Consider the following 16,293-nt stretch of genomic DNA (forward strand, 5'->3'; position numbering starts at 1 on the left):
CATTTTTGTGTACCTGTGGTGAAATAGTTTGCCTTGCAGTTGAGCGTTGGCAACTGAGGTGGAGGCTAATTTTATGGGAAGCTGGAATCAATCAAAAATTAAATCCGAGATTCCAAAAATAAGCAGCTTTTTTTTATTCTGGAAGGGAATCAAGAGAAAACCATTGCAGGATCATCTTTAAATACCGGGCTTAGACAAGGTAATGATACGAAATTGGCCAAAAGGGCCACGTATATCACTGCAAAGTCAGTCATCACGTTCAGTAATAAAGTTCTTTGGTTGTCGGGGGGGTAGTGGGATAAGGATGGGCACATTGTGTTTTGAAGATCCAATAATCTCCAAGATTGAATTGTGTCAAAAATTCACCTAAAGTTGTCATTGGTAAACAAAGCGTTTATCGTGGGATCTTGCTGTACGTGGGCGCGGTATCGCTTGTGTTATCGGTATTATATCTGATGGAAAGGTTGCACCTCCAGTTGCAGCTAAACGATGCATGTGCAACTGAAATATATGATATTTTTTTTCCTTGGGATTTGCAAATAGCTCCCTCAGAATCTCGCCAAGTTTTGCAACATCAAACCTAATGATTTAACATGGACAATATATCAAACTTGACTGGCAGTGTAACGCCTATCTTCGGTTTAAACCAGTTCCTTCCTACATATTACATAATGACACACTGAACTAACAACTATTGCAGCTGAAGTCCAAATTACTATTGCGTCCGATATTTACCAGTATATGGAACGTAAAATTGGTTATTTTCAATATTTTAGACCAGACATAATTTATTTTGGTTTTAAAAACAATGGGTTTGAGCAAATTGTGGGATAAATTAGTTGTTTTATCTCATTCTACATCATGGTCTGTTTACTGATTATTGAATGATGCCTGACAAGCTTTCAAATCCATAAACTGCAACAACACCTTCCCTGCAAGAGGTTCAGCCTTTGAAATCGTTAAAACAGTTAATAAATAAGTTGTTTTTAAAGTCAACCTCCGCATAGACACAAATGATAATTGGATATAAATATCATTTAGTGTGCGAATATATAGTACAATCCAGTGGGTGGGAATGATCCGATCATCTTCGGAGACATTGGCGGCTGTGTTTTTCATTTAGTTGCAACGTAAAAAACTACGCACAGACATCGTTTACTTGGGGTTACTTTATTTGCGTAGATATGAAGCAACAACAACCAAGGTATGCAGCGCTACAGCTGACAGTCATTGATTTCAGTATTAGCAGAGGGCAGTGCAGTACAGTAATATGAATAGCTGAGATCTTTCAGCACACGGAAGGCACAATGACCCAAATACAGTATGCATGAAAATAATTAGCATTTCATGACTGTATGTTAATTAGTTTGATAGATCTGCGGTTTATACCAAAAAGCTGGAATATTCACCAGTATCTTACCTTCGTGACAATGCCATTTCACATCTGCATATATTCTAACCTTTTAATTGTCTCACTATGACAAGTAATAAGTACATAAATAAATAAATGATTTCATCGTTAAATATTTTATATTACAGAATTAATTCGTGCTCGTTTTGATTTAATACCTACTGGTTGTAAAATAGTTTTTTGGGGGGGAAGTAAAGCAAAGAGCTAACGAATACAAAACGACACGTAGCATAATTTTACAGGCGAAGCCGAAAATGCAAAGATTACATATTGGTGCGTGTCATGGCTTCGTGCTATCATTTCAACGAGCTAGCATTAAATTGGGGACCGTGTTTTCATGCCGCTCATATCTCTAAATCTTCCTCCACCACCAAGGGAGCATGTTTTAATCTGCATTTCGCACTCGACGTGACCACATAAGAAATAATTCGATATTGTACATTTTATAATGTTACTTCTCACGTCCCAGAAGGGAAAAAAGGATAAAGCAACATCAATCCTCAGCACCCGTCCTATAGGATATGGCTTTGGTGTTTTCAAAATGTGAAACAATTCGGGAGAGAAACGTTTAGAATTGTACATAATTGGCAAGTAATGCAAAGTCTGACAAACCCAGAGGTAGAAGATGCTGCCTGTCCCGCTGAGTTACTCCAGCTTTTTTGTGTCCAGAATTGACCAATACACAGATGAAAGCACACGTGTATATTCCGATGTTGTTGTGCTCATGTGCTCCTGCATATTGTCTGGATACTTAGATATATGTTGTGTTCGTAGTTAAATCCTATCGTACAAAATATAATACAACATAAATATCCTATGTGTTCTGAACAATCTCAATGCCCATCGCAGTTATACTTGCAAATATTTAAGTTCCCGTTCACTAGATCTTCGCAGACTCTCGACACGTTCTTCATTTTATTTTGTCAAAATGCTTTACTCTGAAATATTTAGCACAGGTTTTGCATATGTTAATTTTTTTTTCAAGTATCCACATTTGCTAACGAAATAGAACGCCGCTGCAGAACAGAATATCTAACGAGGATTTAATGAAATGTAATGCAATGTTCTGTGTAGTTAATTATTTGTTAGTTGGCGATGCAATCAGCATGCTGATTAAGGTTGCTTGGTTTCACCAACATTAACTGAATCTACGCCGAATGCCCTTGTTTAATGCTTTGGGGGGTTCCGAACAGCAAAACGGACTTTAGGAGAAAAAAAAGGTTATCAAACAAAGGTGAGTACCCAGGTGTCAGTATATGCAGATTTAATGTATCATTAATACATTATATATTTCAGCATTCTCAGTGGAGTGTCTATGCATATGATACGTATAATCTCATTTTGGGAGGTGTCTTCTTTTCAGGGTCTGCCTTCGATAGTTTTTTTTTAAATGGAATTCTACCAAATATGTAAAGCAGATCCTGATCCAGTATAGATTATTATTATCAATTTGGGTAACCGAAACACCAACCGAAACACCAAGCTTACATCAGCACAGAAGCATTCGTGGCCGTACATAAATGCAGAATATCACAACATTCATTAACATATTGCATAATGTTAAAGCTATATAAACTGGAATCATATTTCATTTTATGCATTTCAAAAAAATCGCAAAAAGGATTCTCTTTAGTTCTTGTAATATAATCGAATTGGATTAATTACTATATCACAAAGAAAATGACATTTTTTTGTAACATAGCTGATGTTAAAATGTGGTTGCAAACAGACTTATTTAAATGAAATCGACTGCTTTGTTTGATAGCAGCGAAACCAACCTCCTTTGAGAAAGTAGATGTATATCTCATATAAATGTCATTATTATATTCTTCATCTAAGATTGTTCACTTTAAAAAAGATTGAAATGAAGAAACTTGAATATTGATATGTATGCTTCCACTACTACTGTGTTACAGTTGTAATGACATGTGTGTCATTTCCGGCTGGTTAAAGTAGCCGAGTTCCAGGAACTGAACACCAAATAATTCTGGGAATCTTCTATAGATATTTCCAATTTAATGCTCTTGACATATTAGTTATCTGTAGGCCCAAGCTTACTGGGTTCCCACTTTATAGTGTAATCAATTCTGCAGAACATTTATTTAATGCGCGTGGTTATTTATACCTTGCAAATGCTGAAAATCTAAAATAAAACAGAAAATGGTAAAAAAAAAAAATACTGAGCAAGTTAGGCCGCATCTTGAACTGCTGAGTATTTCCAGCATCATCTGTTTTTTTTTTAAATTTTGCATTAAATGTTTCTCTGTCCAAAACGAAAATTATATACCCTACAAAAACACAAGGTGGAGCGAAGGGGTGCAACATAAGGGTAGGTGTGCCCTGGGCAGTTGTGTAATTATGTGCCGATGTTCTACACAACACAAAGAACTAAAGCTGACTGCAAATCCTACACAAAATCAAAAATACATACACCAGAACATCCCTGCAAGGACAACATTTAGAAAGTGACCAGGACACGCCTTTGTGTAAAGAATGAATAACAAAGTTGACCATGTTTATACTCAAGTTGAGACAGCGATGAAGCTTACCTATGGAACATATACAGTGGGCTGGTCGCTAGGTGAGCGCGGACGCCTGCGAGCCAAACTGATCTATTGGGATTTCTCACTTAATTGATCAAGTCTCCGCTGTTATATACACAGATAACTCTTAACAAACCGTTAACACGCAAGAAGCACAACTGATTTAAACTCTAGTGTAAGATGACATGCAAGGGTACTCTCTGCTGGGATTTCCTTCTGAACCCCCTTTTCTTTCCTTCCTCGTTTAAACCGCTCATTAATTTAAATATTGGACTAAGTTTGTGGTCATTTGTTCCAATGCCTCTCATTGCGGCCAGTTGTCTCATTTCTTTAATTACTCCCCTGTAAACTGTCCTGGGACATCTTATAGTGTTGAAGTGGCTGAACTTGTTGTCACTAGAAATAGCCGTTTTAGGAAGCGCGTTCTATCGTGATACCACGATAGCGCCAGACCAATGTCGAAGCAAAACTAAACACCTTTCTGGTTTAATTCAAAGACAGCATAACGTTTGCAAACAAAAGACTTGTGTACAATTCGGGAATTTAATTTCACAAGCCATGAAACGGTTCCCACATTATTCAAATCATTTCTTTTCGTAAGATAATTTAAAAAATCTAGATGGAACTACTGATGGTGCTAATTAGTTTATATATGTGTCGCGGGGAACACATGATATTCTGCAAATGTTCCAATGTAAGAACCTGTGGAAGATTTGGTTTTCACCTGTGATCTTTTTTGAAATATTTGTGTGGAACTGTATTCAGCTTAATCAAGTATTTCACATGCATGCAGCTCAACTATGTTCCAGAGACATCACGTGTTACTACAAACCACCCTTGTTTAGTAATAAACTATCGTATTAATATATAACAACTAATAAATTAAATAGTTCTCATATTCATTTATACAACAATGCTGTTCCGTTGCTTGCATGTGTTATGAAAAGCATTTTTTTGGTTGCAAAATCAGTGCGTTTAATATAATTTATGCATGCATTTCTACTGTCATTAATTCTAGTTTCCGGTTTCAAATTGCACTACTGGCTTCGTTAAATATAGAAACTAAGAATGCGGATCAACCTCTCTAAACGATTGCATATATATTGAGGTCTATCAATATAGGATCCACCGTATCAAAATTACGCCATCAAATGGCATAAAATTATTTAAATATCCGCCACGATGGGCATAAAATAAAAGAAGATGTGTGTTGTATAGAAATCCATATTTTCCAGGATTGGGACAGTTTGGTCAACCCCATCTGAAATAATTCTAACTTGATTGAACCATGTTCCTGAATAGAACGCGTTTTAATCAAATTCGAACCTAAATCCCTGAAATGAAACGAGAAACAATTTTACAAATACTAATAATCCTGACAGTAAAGATATCCAATGTCAACGCCCCAGTTAAGTGTAACTAATACTCTGCGGTCTGGATAGTAACTGCGGGGCCGATTACAAAACGTACCTCAACTTTAAGGAAAATTATCCTGAAACGAAAACATCGTTTATAAAATGAACGATACACTCTATAACAAATGCTTAAGTGACAATACTCAATGAATATTTAACTCGGTATTTTCCTGTTGATATTGTTTCAACAAGAGCTTTATCTTAGTTTTTCATCTTTTGACTCCATGCAAATAATTATTTAAATGGTAAAATATTTAATGTACAGAGTGGGAAAACTGCTCTGTCTTAATATAAGGCAATTATGCCCGAACTGGTTACAAGAGCAAAACGTCACAACCTTTTTCCTAAGGTGTTGCGATATAAAATGGTAAAATGATTAGATTTTGGGCACTTCATTGTGGAATACTCAGCCTCTAATTTTGCTGTTTGGCGTCACAGCTAAACTACTGTACATGGATGGAAGTAACTATAAAATTTAATCAGTAGTGACAGAATTAATGTTTGTCAAATACACTTAAAAGCATGGTTTTGCCATCGACCCGTATTGCATTTTCTCATTAAAGAAACTAAATTCTCATAACCACGGCGATTAAATGGAAACAATATCCATCGGTATAATCGTAAACTATCGACGCTACTAACTTTAGAACCAAATAAGCTAATGTGGATGTATTCCGAAGCATCTTGGAAAACTCTTAGTATCTATGACAACATTTATTTAGAAGCAAATAGACATTTACAAAATATTTTTCAGGTATAAACACTAGAAAATTAGATGTCCACAAGTTATCTCCACCCTCTCACCGCCCCCTAAAATATAAAATAACAATTGTATGAAACTATTTGCAGGCAATGCGTTAATAAAGTGATTCTCATAATGAACTATTGTGAAGAGTAACAAAACCAAAAGACTATGGTGAAAAGTTGAATAAGTCTGACATATGCCTTTCTAAATACTTCACCGTTGCTTTCTCCAAAACTTTAAGTACACAATTTTCCAACCAAGTATCAGGGAGACAGAATCAATGAAACGCAGAATTTAGTTTACGTATTATTGTATTAAAACATTCATTCCAAAACAAAACGTCGGCACATTTGAATGCGCAATGGCGAGGGCACAGAAAACTTCGAGCATTCTCACCAAATAATAAATTGGATGTCTCCGTTCAACTAATTAGTATATTTCGACCAGAGAAGTCGTTATGCCCGATATAATGATTTGTTGTGTCCAGGCCACTTGCCATTAACTTCTATGCCTACATATAATAATGGACCTTGCCCCCCCTTCATTTTCTTTTTGAGGGTAACTTTATTTGTTTATCCGTTATTATCATAGATGGTCACTGAATTCCACTTTTCTGCGGGAACATTACCGAATTATTGAATGCACAAGCATAGCCAAATCTCTATCGACATCTGCGAATCTCAGAAAGGTTGAATCTAAATGGGATTTTGCAACAAACTTCATAACGTCTGGACATTGTTGGACTGCGTTGCCGATATTTTTTGAGGTCGGGGTGTTGTTGAGAGGGGGGTGGGGTTGGTACTCGCAAAAGAAATAGTAGCAATGGGACAAAGGCGCAATCTTTCTTTCCCGGTATTTATGAGATTCCTTTACAGATAGGATGACTGCGAGCTGGGTCCCCGCAATTTATTTTTTATGCTGAAGTTGTGAGTCTGACTATCAGTTTTGCAGTGAATCACTTGGTGGTTCGTTATAGATACCCTAGCATCCTGCAGTTCGCTGTTAACTGTTTGTGATGAGAAACCTGACACCAATTTCAAATCATCGACCCCTTTTGAAAACTTCCAACCGATGGAGACTTGGAGACTTGGCTTTGTGTTGTGATTTAAAAAATAAATTAAAAAAAGCTTCATAAACAAGCTAGAACATATTTGACATCTTCTCAAATAATTATTCCACCACAAATTCGGGTTATTTTTAATTAGGTTTTCTATGGGACTGCATGTACAAGAGTCTGACAAAACTGAGGGGACAACATTGGTATTTCAGGACAGCCTGACATGTTATTCGAAGTTCTCAAGGAATCATTTATATTTCACGGTCCACTGAGCAGCTGATTCTATATTGTCTGTTAGCATAACAAAAGAGCGAGCCTGTGAACTTCAGAAACCTTTCGACCTCTTAGCTGCTGGCATGAATAGTCCCCAGTCCTGGGTATAAAGAGCGCAAACCTCCCATGTTCGTGGCTAAATTGTTAATCAGGGTAATTTAATATAGTTTTCAATATGCCTCATCTCTCATTTGAAAGCATTCACAGACTGCTCTTCATCCTACTCCCTTCCAAAAAAAAAAAATACACGCAATTTGAATGAAGCAGCTGCAAGTCCACAACTCAAAACTGTCCCTTTCAAAATGACTCCAGTGTTCCGAAAGTTATCCCACAGTGGATTTAATGTCCATACAGTGTGAAACAAAAAAGTTCCAAACGCCTGCCTGGAGGTTGGCCACATTCTGATGGGAACTAAAGCCTATTGTACTTGGTTAAGATTTAACACTTTTAATCAAATTTTTTTTTAAAAACACCCTTAAATTTGCGTTCAGAGTTGCTAAGCTATCAACAATTTTGAAGCCCTTTAAAAAAATATGTGGTTAGTTCTTTGGGGTAAATATTATAAACGTTTTCATTTGGGATGCAGACCATTGAATTTCGCGGAAGAAAGTGAGAGCAGGGCGAAAATAATGTTGGAGAAGTCTATAAACTCAGTGAATATTGTCAGTATTTGGCATTTATACCGATTTCCCATTTGGATATTTAACGTTTTTCATTTTTGACGTTAGACGTGCAATCTCCAAAGTGACTATTACTAAAATATTGTACAGAACACCACTTCTTCGCCACCGCCACTCCCGCCCCCCCTCGCTCCGCCCACTAACAACTTTCAATAACTTTCTTATGGCTGATTGTTGAATGAGCAAAATCTGGCACCTCGGACTTTGGCTGATTATCCTCAGAAAAGTTTCATAATGTATCGATGCTCGCACAAACAAGCGTTGTCCGCCGTTTTGCTTGTTCATCGGACGAACTGCCCGAAATTAAACTTAAACCAGTCCTGCCTTGCATACTGTGGCCTTCTTTAGCATTATATCTAAATCTTGAGTGGATAAAATGTCAATTGCGTTAATGTACCGTCCGTTGTGTGACTCGAAAATGAATCTCTAAAGAAATCTATGTTTTTTTTAATGCGCTATCGTCCTTGGTTAAACCTTTGGGGAAATGAGGAACAGGAAATTTAGAAATGCAATTCTGCTAAATCAAGCACAAAAAAGAAAGACCTTTGAATGGTTTGAATTTTGGCAAGGTGTTTATCGTTTGTGGCGCACTGCAATCAGCCTTAAATTGCTGTAGTCAGTGGGGTTTTTTTGCCACTCAGATGCATTCCGAATGGTATTTAGCTCTGGTAATGAACATAGACATCAGAACAATTATATTACAATCCCTATGGGAATGACAAGAAAAAATTGGCGAGACTGATGAGGCTTCGTCTAGACTGGCCCTTTGTGGATCAGCTGTTTTCCTTATGTTTTATTGTGGGTCTATCAAGGTCTTTGGGTGGTTAGTACATTGACACCAGTTCTTCTATTTGATTGATCGATGTGAGTGGAAAATAAGTTAGTCTGTTTTATTTTGAGTAGACACTAAACAAAGAAAAGTTATTCCTTAATACATGCGCCGCAATGTGTAAGTGGTAAATCTGCGAAGAAAACTATACTTCATTTTCAGCAAAACTGATCTGTTTTGTACAGAAAGTATTTTTGGAATACACGTTATGAAAGATGATGTGGATATAAATAAGAGTAATGAGGGGACGTGTGGGTTAGGGTGTATTTGGTTGATACTAAATGGTGCTCAGGCCAAACTACTTCATCAAAACCAACGGTAAATTATTAATAACCCACGTCCATGTTGCCTTAAAAGATTATAGGGAAAAGCTTGTAAATCTGATATTTTAAAAATGCTCCAAGCACAACTTTGTATCTAAATTATAAAATACCAAACGCTCTAGTAAGACTGCTTAATAAGGAAAAGAGCGTTTTTTTTAAACTCATCATTTAATTTTAAAATTTTCGCGTCTGCTATCACTGCATTAAATCACTTCTGATGGGATAGATTAATTATCAACACGCACCCCAGATTATGTTAAATTTATAACTAATTGCAATGGATTAGTTAGAGAGAGCAAAAATGCCATTCAGACTCCGTCAAACTAAGTACAACATTTTTGAGTTACCCGGCGTTGTGTTTTAATTGCCATCTACAATTAATCTTGGAATCGCAGCTCCAGATGAAGATAGTGACTTCACACATTTTACCGAAGAAGAAAATGTATACAGACGTTTGAGGACTTTTATTTCTGAGGAAAAAAATGTCACCCTTCTAAATATCGAAAGATTTAGAGTTTGTCTTTTTTTTTTTTAAATGTGGGTGCTTATTAACCATATGGCCTACCAACGGGGTTATTTATCTTCTGTAGCTACGATTCCACGCATGTTATGATGTAGTATATAAACCGAGTTTCTTTTTATTTGAGACATTGTATTAATTGCAGTTATGTCAAAAAGAGCTGTGTTGGGTTAGCATATGGAGAGGTCAATTGATAAAAATATTTTGTTAGGATTAACTACAGAATTCTTAAAAACCTTCATGAAACCTGCTTCTGGTTTCTAGCGAGCCACCTGGTCATTCGAAGTCAGAACCAGGTTTATATTTAAAAGTGCTAAAATAGAAACATTTAAAAAAAATCTCCAACTTTGTTTGAACAGAAGTTATTTGCCAACAACATCTCCCCATGGAAGATGTTATCACCATTCCCTCGAAACTCAAATGTGTATCTTCTGAGACTTGTCAACTTTACACATAGTTCACTTGGTTTCAAGTAGGTCAAGGTGACAGGACTTTGGGGAGTCTGCATTTTCATACTGTTTTTGTCGAAGGTCTGTCTCTCTTTATTGGTGATTTGGAACAAATTTCAATGCCACGCTGAATTCGCAGAACACTCATCATGTGAATATTCACCGGATCTTGAGGTGATAGCGCCCAATATGTATTTCATTTACGTAAACAGAACAGGTCTACCTGAGTCTTAAAACCCTGCGAAGTTGCTGATTTATTAATAAGCTTCTATATCCAGTTGTCACGTTTACAATAGCGACCTTCACAATCTGAGGCTGAGGGTGGCTGGTCGTTTATTTGTGTCGGCTTTCAGTGTGAATTCGGTGGGGTGCGATGGAAACGGGATGAAACATTTTGTTTTAAGTAACACTGCGCCTTCAGTGAAAGAAACCCTGTGCATTATTAAAATGTTTAGAAAGAATGATCACATGGAGGCATCAACAACCGGGCTCCCGTGTTCATTAGCGCTCGCACTCGTTTCCATTCGAGTTGAAATCATTTGCATATTAATTCCCATGTTGTTTCCGACATGGCACCGTAATATTGTGTGACTGCACTACTCAGCGAATGGCGAGAGGACCGCCGCTTTATTATTGAAAGAATATAGCATCAGCAGGACTCTTTGAGTTCAATTCTATCCTGTCAGAGAACATTATACAGAATGAGCGAAGCACAAATGTGAGCTATAAATGCAATCTTGGGTATATGCATAATATATACTTGAACGGTTTTTTTTTCTCTTTGACTGGAAACGGATATGTAAATGGTAGCATCCACTTTAATTTCATACACTTGTACTTGGCAAATGCCATTTTGTCAGCATAGAGGAAATGATTACCCTTGTGGGGAATGCGTCTGCACACGATGGCGTGATTTTGCGTAATAAAACAACCCATTTCACGTATTGTCACCAAGTTTCTTCTGGAAAATAATTGCAATTGAAATAAAATTCTACAAAACATCTTTCAAATGTTATTTATATATATTTTTAGTTCTAAGCTGCTCATAGTATTGGCTACATCACGTGGTGATCCTAGCTGTATGAGAAGTTTATAAAAACGCGTTTTTAATCCCTAAAGTCTCTATAAAATATCCCACCAGCGTTAACAAAAGGGCCGCAAAATAATGAGTTTTTCACGTAAAAGGCTATTTTTGCGTGTCATTGCAAAGTCGCTTGAAAAGGCATTAGAATTGCGCTGTAAACATGAAATGAACCTCAAGACCTGGTCGTGAAGGGCCACAGCATGGGTGGGTTTTTTTTAAATGTACTTGGGTAATGAGTACCTGAGGGTGACCATTCATAGGGCATTTTAGCATGACATGTCGGATTCAAGAACACACCCCTTGCATTGTGTGACTTATCGGAGATTCCTAGTTTCCGTCTAAATGACAGAAACACAGACATTTCGTGTGTAAAATGGAAGTATGAGAAACAGCTAATGCTGGAATCTTGAGATGGAAAAGACATGGAGGAAACCAGCGGGTCAGGCAGCCTTTGTAGAGCAGACTGATGGAGTAATGGGATTGGGGTGGGAGAGAGTTGGAAAGAGACTGAGGGTGGGGCAACGCCTGGCAAGTGAGAGGTGGGGTTAAATTGAGGTTGGGGGGGGGGGGGGGGGGCAAGATGATTGGAGATGGCCAGAGTAAGTGACAAATGCCAGAGGTGAAACAGAGACAAAATAATGTCATGTATGGAAAGAAGAGGAGGTATGAAATGTAAAGTTGGCAGAAGGTATAGAGATGGAAGGAGACAGGAGACAGGGGAGTGAGGGTGAATAAAAGGGAAATTTGAGACTCTGGGATGGGTGTATAGAAATATAGAAAGAGAAAACAGAAAAATAGGTGCAGGAGTAGGCCATTCAGCCCTTCGAGCCAGCACCGCCATTCAATACCATGGCTGATCATCTAAAATCAGTACCCTGCACCTGCCTTTTCCCCATATCCCTTGATTTATTTAGCCCTAAGAGCTAAAACTAACTATCTCTTGAAAGCATCCAGTGAATTGGCCTCCACTACCTTCTACAGCAGTGAATTCCGCAGATTCACATATCTCTGGGTGTAAAGGTTTTTGCTCATCTCAGTCCTAAATGACCTACCCTTTATTCTTAAACTGTGACCCCTGGTTCTGGTCTCCCCCAACATCAGGAACATTTTTCCTGCATCTAGTCTGTCCAACCCTCAAAGAATTTTATATGTTCCGATATGATTTCCTCTCATCCTTCTAAATTCCAGTGAATACAAGCCCAGTAGACTTATTCTTTCATCATATGTCAGTCCCGCCATCCCAGGATTTAACCTGGTGAACCTACGCTGCACTCCCTCAATAGCAATAATGTCCTTCCTCAAATTAGGAGACCAAAATTGCACACAACCTCACCAGGGCCCTATACAATTGCCTTAGGACCTCCTTGCTCCTAAACTCAAATCCTCTCGCAATAAAGGCCAAAATGCCATTGGCTTTCTTCACTGCCTGCTGTACCTGCATGCTTACTTTCAGTGACTGATGTACAAGGCCACCTAGGTCTTGTTGCGCCTCTCCTTTTCCTAATATGACACCATTCAGATAATAATTTGCCTTCTTGTTCTTGCCACCAAAGTGGATAACCTCAAATTTATCCACATTATACTGCATCTACCATGCATCAGCCCACTCACCCAACCTATCCAAGTCACCCTGCAGCCTCATAGCATCCTCCTCGCAGCTCACACTGTCACCCAGCTTTGTGTCATCCGCCAACTTGGAGATGTTACATTTAATTCTCTCGTCTAAATCGTTAATATATATCGTAAATAACTGGGGTCCCAGCACCAAGCCCTGTGGCACCCCACTAGTCACTGCCTGCCATTCTGATAAAGACCCATTAATTCCTACACTTTGCTTCCTATCTGCCAACTAGTTCTCCATGGATGATAATACCCTACCCCCAATACCATGTGCTCTAATTTTGCACACTCATCTCTTGTGTGGGACCTTGTCAAAGGCTTTTTGAAAGTCCAGACACCACATCCACTGACTCTCCCTTATCCATTCTAATGGTTACATCGTCAAAATTTTTCAGAAGATTAGTCAAGCATGATTTCCCCTTCATAAAGCAATGACCAATCCTGTCACTGCTTTCCAAATGCGTTGCTTTCACATCGTTAATAATCGACTCAAGCAACTTCCCCACTACCGATGTAAGGCGACTTGGTGTATAATTCCCTGTTTTCTCTCTCCCTCCTTTCTTAAAAAGTGAAGTTACATTGGCTACCCTCCAGTCCATAGGAACTGATCCAGAGTCGGAGAACATTGGAAAATGATTTCTCGGGCCACCTCTTTAAGTATTTTGGGTTGCAGACCATCAGGCCCTGGGGATTTATCTGCCTTCAGTTCAAACAGTTTACCCAACTGGGAGGGGAAAGGAACAGGATGACTAGGGTGGTGGGAGAAATGTGTACCCACAGGGATGGGGCCAAGGAAAGTGTTGGAGCTAAGGTGCAAACCCAGGCCTAAATATTACATTGAATGGTTTTGATGTACTCAACCACCTCTGGTTGGGAGAGAGTTGTGCTCATGTCTGATGTTGGCTAGGACAGAGACAAAGACTTATGACTTTTGCCTTCCATCACAGTGAGGAGGTACCTGGTGAACTCACTGGGGTGGATGTTAATTTATGTTTATTGTGTGTTTTTGTCATTTTTACTATATGTAGGACTGCAAGGCAACGAAATAAAGGCTACTTTGACTTTGACTTTGACAATTTTACCAATCAGTGCGGTAAGACAAACACTGATTTAGGAAGAGTAATCTCCACACTTCCTGAAATGTGTAGGGAGGAACTGCAGATGCTGGTTTAAACCAAAGAAAGACACAAAATGCTGGAGTAACTCAGCGGGACAGGCAGCATTTCTGAAGAGAAAAATGGGTGACGTTTCGGAAGGGTCTCTACCCGAAACGTCACCCATTCCTTCTTTCCAGAGATGCTGCCTGTCCCGCTGAGTTGCTCCAGCATTTTGTGTCTATCCACACTTTTTGAATACAGGAATGTGTCCAGGTGCTTAACGGATTGAAACCCTGATTGTTTTGAAGTTGAAATGGATCTGAGGCTGGTCCCTGTATCGATTCTCTGCTTTGAACTGGAGTCAGGTTGGTTCTGATTCTAGATCTACACTGCCATTATTGGTTTGACATTATTGTGAAACCAAAATCATTTCTCATCAATGCAAAGGCTTGCATTGGACAGCCGCACATTGTTATAAGAGAAACAGTAAAGAAATTATGATTTATTTTGTGGCCAAGCTAAAAGTGACAATCAATGAAAACAATGCACAGATTGGATGTCAATTTTGTTTCAGGGGGCCTTTATCAACATCAGCATTGGTTCAACATAATCAATGTTATGGTCCTGGTATTGTTCAGAAAGTAATGCATAATGAATATATGTCAATTCCATATCTATCAGTACAAGCTTCCATCATCAATGTTAATTGTCTTGCATGTGTAGGAAAGAACTGCAGATGCTGGTTTAAATCGAAGGTAGACATGCAGAATCGAATGGTGGAGTAACTCAGCGGGACAGGCAGCACCTCCGGAGAGAAGGAATGGGTGACGTTTCGGGTTGAGACCTTTCTTCAGACTGTTAATTGTCTTGGAACCATTCTTGTAGGAAAACATTCTCTGGGACATTTATGATGCTAATATTCTGAAAAAAAATATTTCAAAAATCTTTGCAGTTGCACAGTGTTTTCAGTATTACATGCATTTCTGGTCACAACATGTCAGGAAAGACATCTGGTTAGATACATGAATGGGCAAGACATTGAAGGATATGTAGAAATGAAGGCAAATGGGGTGGCACGGTGGCAAAGCATTAGAGTTGCTGCCTTACAGTGCCAGAGACCCGGACTTGATCCTGACTATGGGTGCTGTCTGTATAGAGTTTGTACGTTCTCCCTGTGACCGCGTGGGTTTTCACTGGGTGCTCTGGTTTCCTCCCACATTCCAAAGACATGAGGTTTATCGATTTATTGGCTTCGGTAAATTGTCTCTATGTGTAGGATAGAATCTGTGGAATTCTCTGTGGAATTCTCTGCCTCAGAGGGAGGTGGAGGCAGGTTCTCTGGATACTTTCAAGAGAGAGCTAGATAGGGCTCTTAAAGATAGCGGGGTCAGGGGATATGGGGAGAAGGCAGGAATTGAATGTGGATGATCAGCCATGATCACATTGAATGGTGGTGCTGGCTCGAAGGGCCAAATGGCCTACTCCTGCACCTATTGTCTATTGTCTAAGTGTATGGTGGATGATTGGTCACTGCACACTCAGTGTATCTCTTAACTAAAGTGAGATTATTATAGATATGTATGATGTTTCGGCAGACATGCATTGGGCCAAAGGACCTGTTTCCATGCAGCACAGTTGCATGACTGAGATGTGTCGAATGATTAACTCTTTGAATCTATATTACACAGGTATAGCCCATGACACCTGGAATAACATCAAATAACAGAACAAAATCTGTAAAAGTCATCTGCTCCATGGAGAACTAGTTGGCAGACAGGAAGCAAAGTGTAGGAATTAATGGGTCTTTATAGGTTTGACAACAGATATTTAGAGATTTGGAATGAGGCTTCTAAAGTTTAGAAACCTTGCCATACCCTGAGTGCATCGGCAGATTGATAATGGCAATCTGCATGAACTATCATGCAATCAACAGAAACCTAATCATTTGATTTTTCAAAAACCTTACACTATCTCCCATTTAGACAAAAAATGCTGGAGAAACTCAGCAGGAGAGGCAGCATCTTTGGGGAAAAGGAGTAGGCAACTTTTCGAGTCGAGAACCTTCTTCAGTCTGATTCTGGATCTACACTGGGTTGAGATGGGTGGGCGGCGCGACTCACGTCGCAGCGGCCTCTGCAGTCCGTCTGTCGTTTTTTATTTATGTTTTTTTTAATTTTATTTTTTTTGTCTCGTTTGAATGTAGTTAAAAGTGTTTTTTTTTATCTGGGTATGTGTGCGTGGGGCGGG

The 16,293-nt window shown here is 38.7% G+C and overlaps 1 long non-coding RNA gene across 1 annotated transcript; it reads right to left on the minus strand.

Annotated features, from left to right (window-relative positions):
* Window positions 1–7,218: 7,218 nt before the first annotated feature.
* LOC116970763 lies at window positions 7,219–15,048 on the minus strand. The gene is made up of 3 exons (XR_004411305.1): window positions 15,038–15,048; window positions 11,246–11,247; window positions 7,219–7,332 (listed from the first exon to the last, which is right to left on the minus strand). It is a non-coding gene; the product is annotated as an uncharacterized LOC116970763 (long non-coding RNA).
* Window positions 15,049–16,293: the final 1,245 nt, after the last annotated feature.

Source organism: Amblyraja radiata, chromosome 3, assembly GCF_010909765.2.
Source record: "Amblyraja radiata isolate CabotCenter1 chromosome 3, sAmbRad1.1.pri, whole genome shotgun sequence".
Lineage (NCBI taxonomy): Eukaryota > Metazoa > Chordata > Chondrichthyes > Rajiformes > Rajidae > Amblyraja > Amblyraja radiata.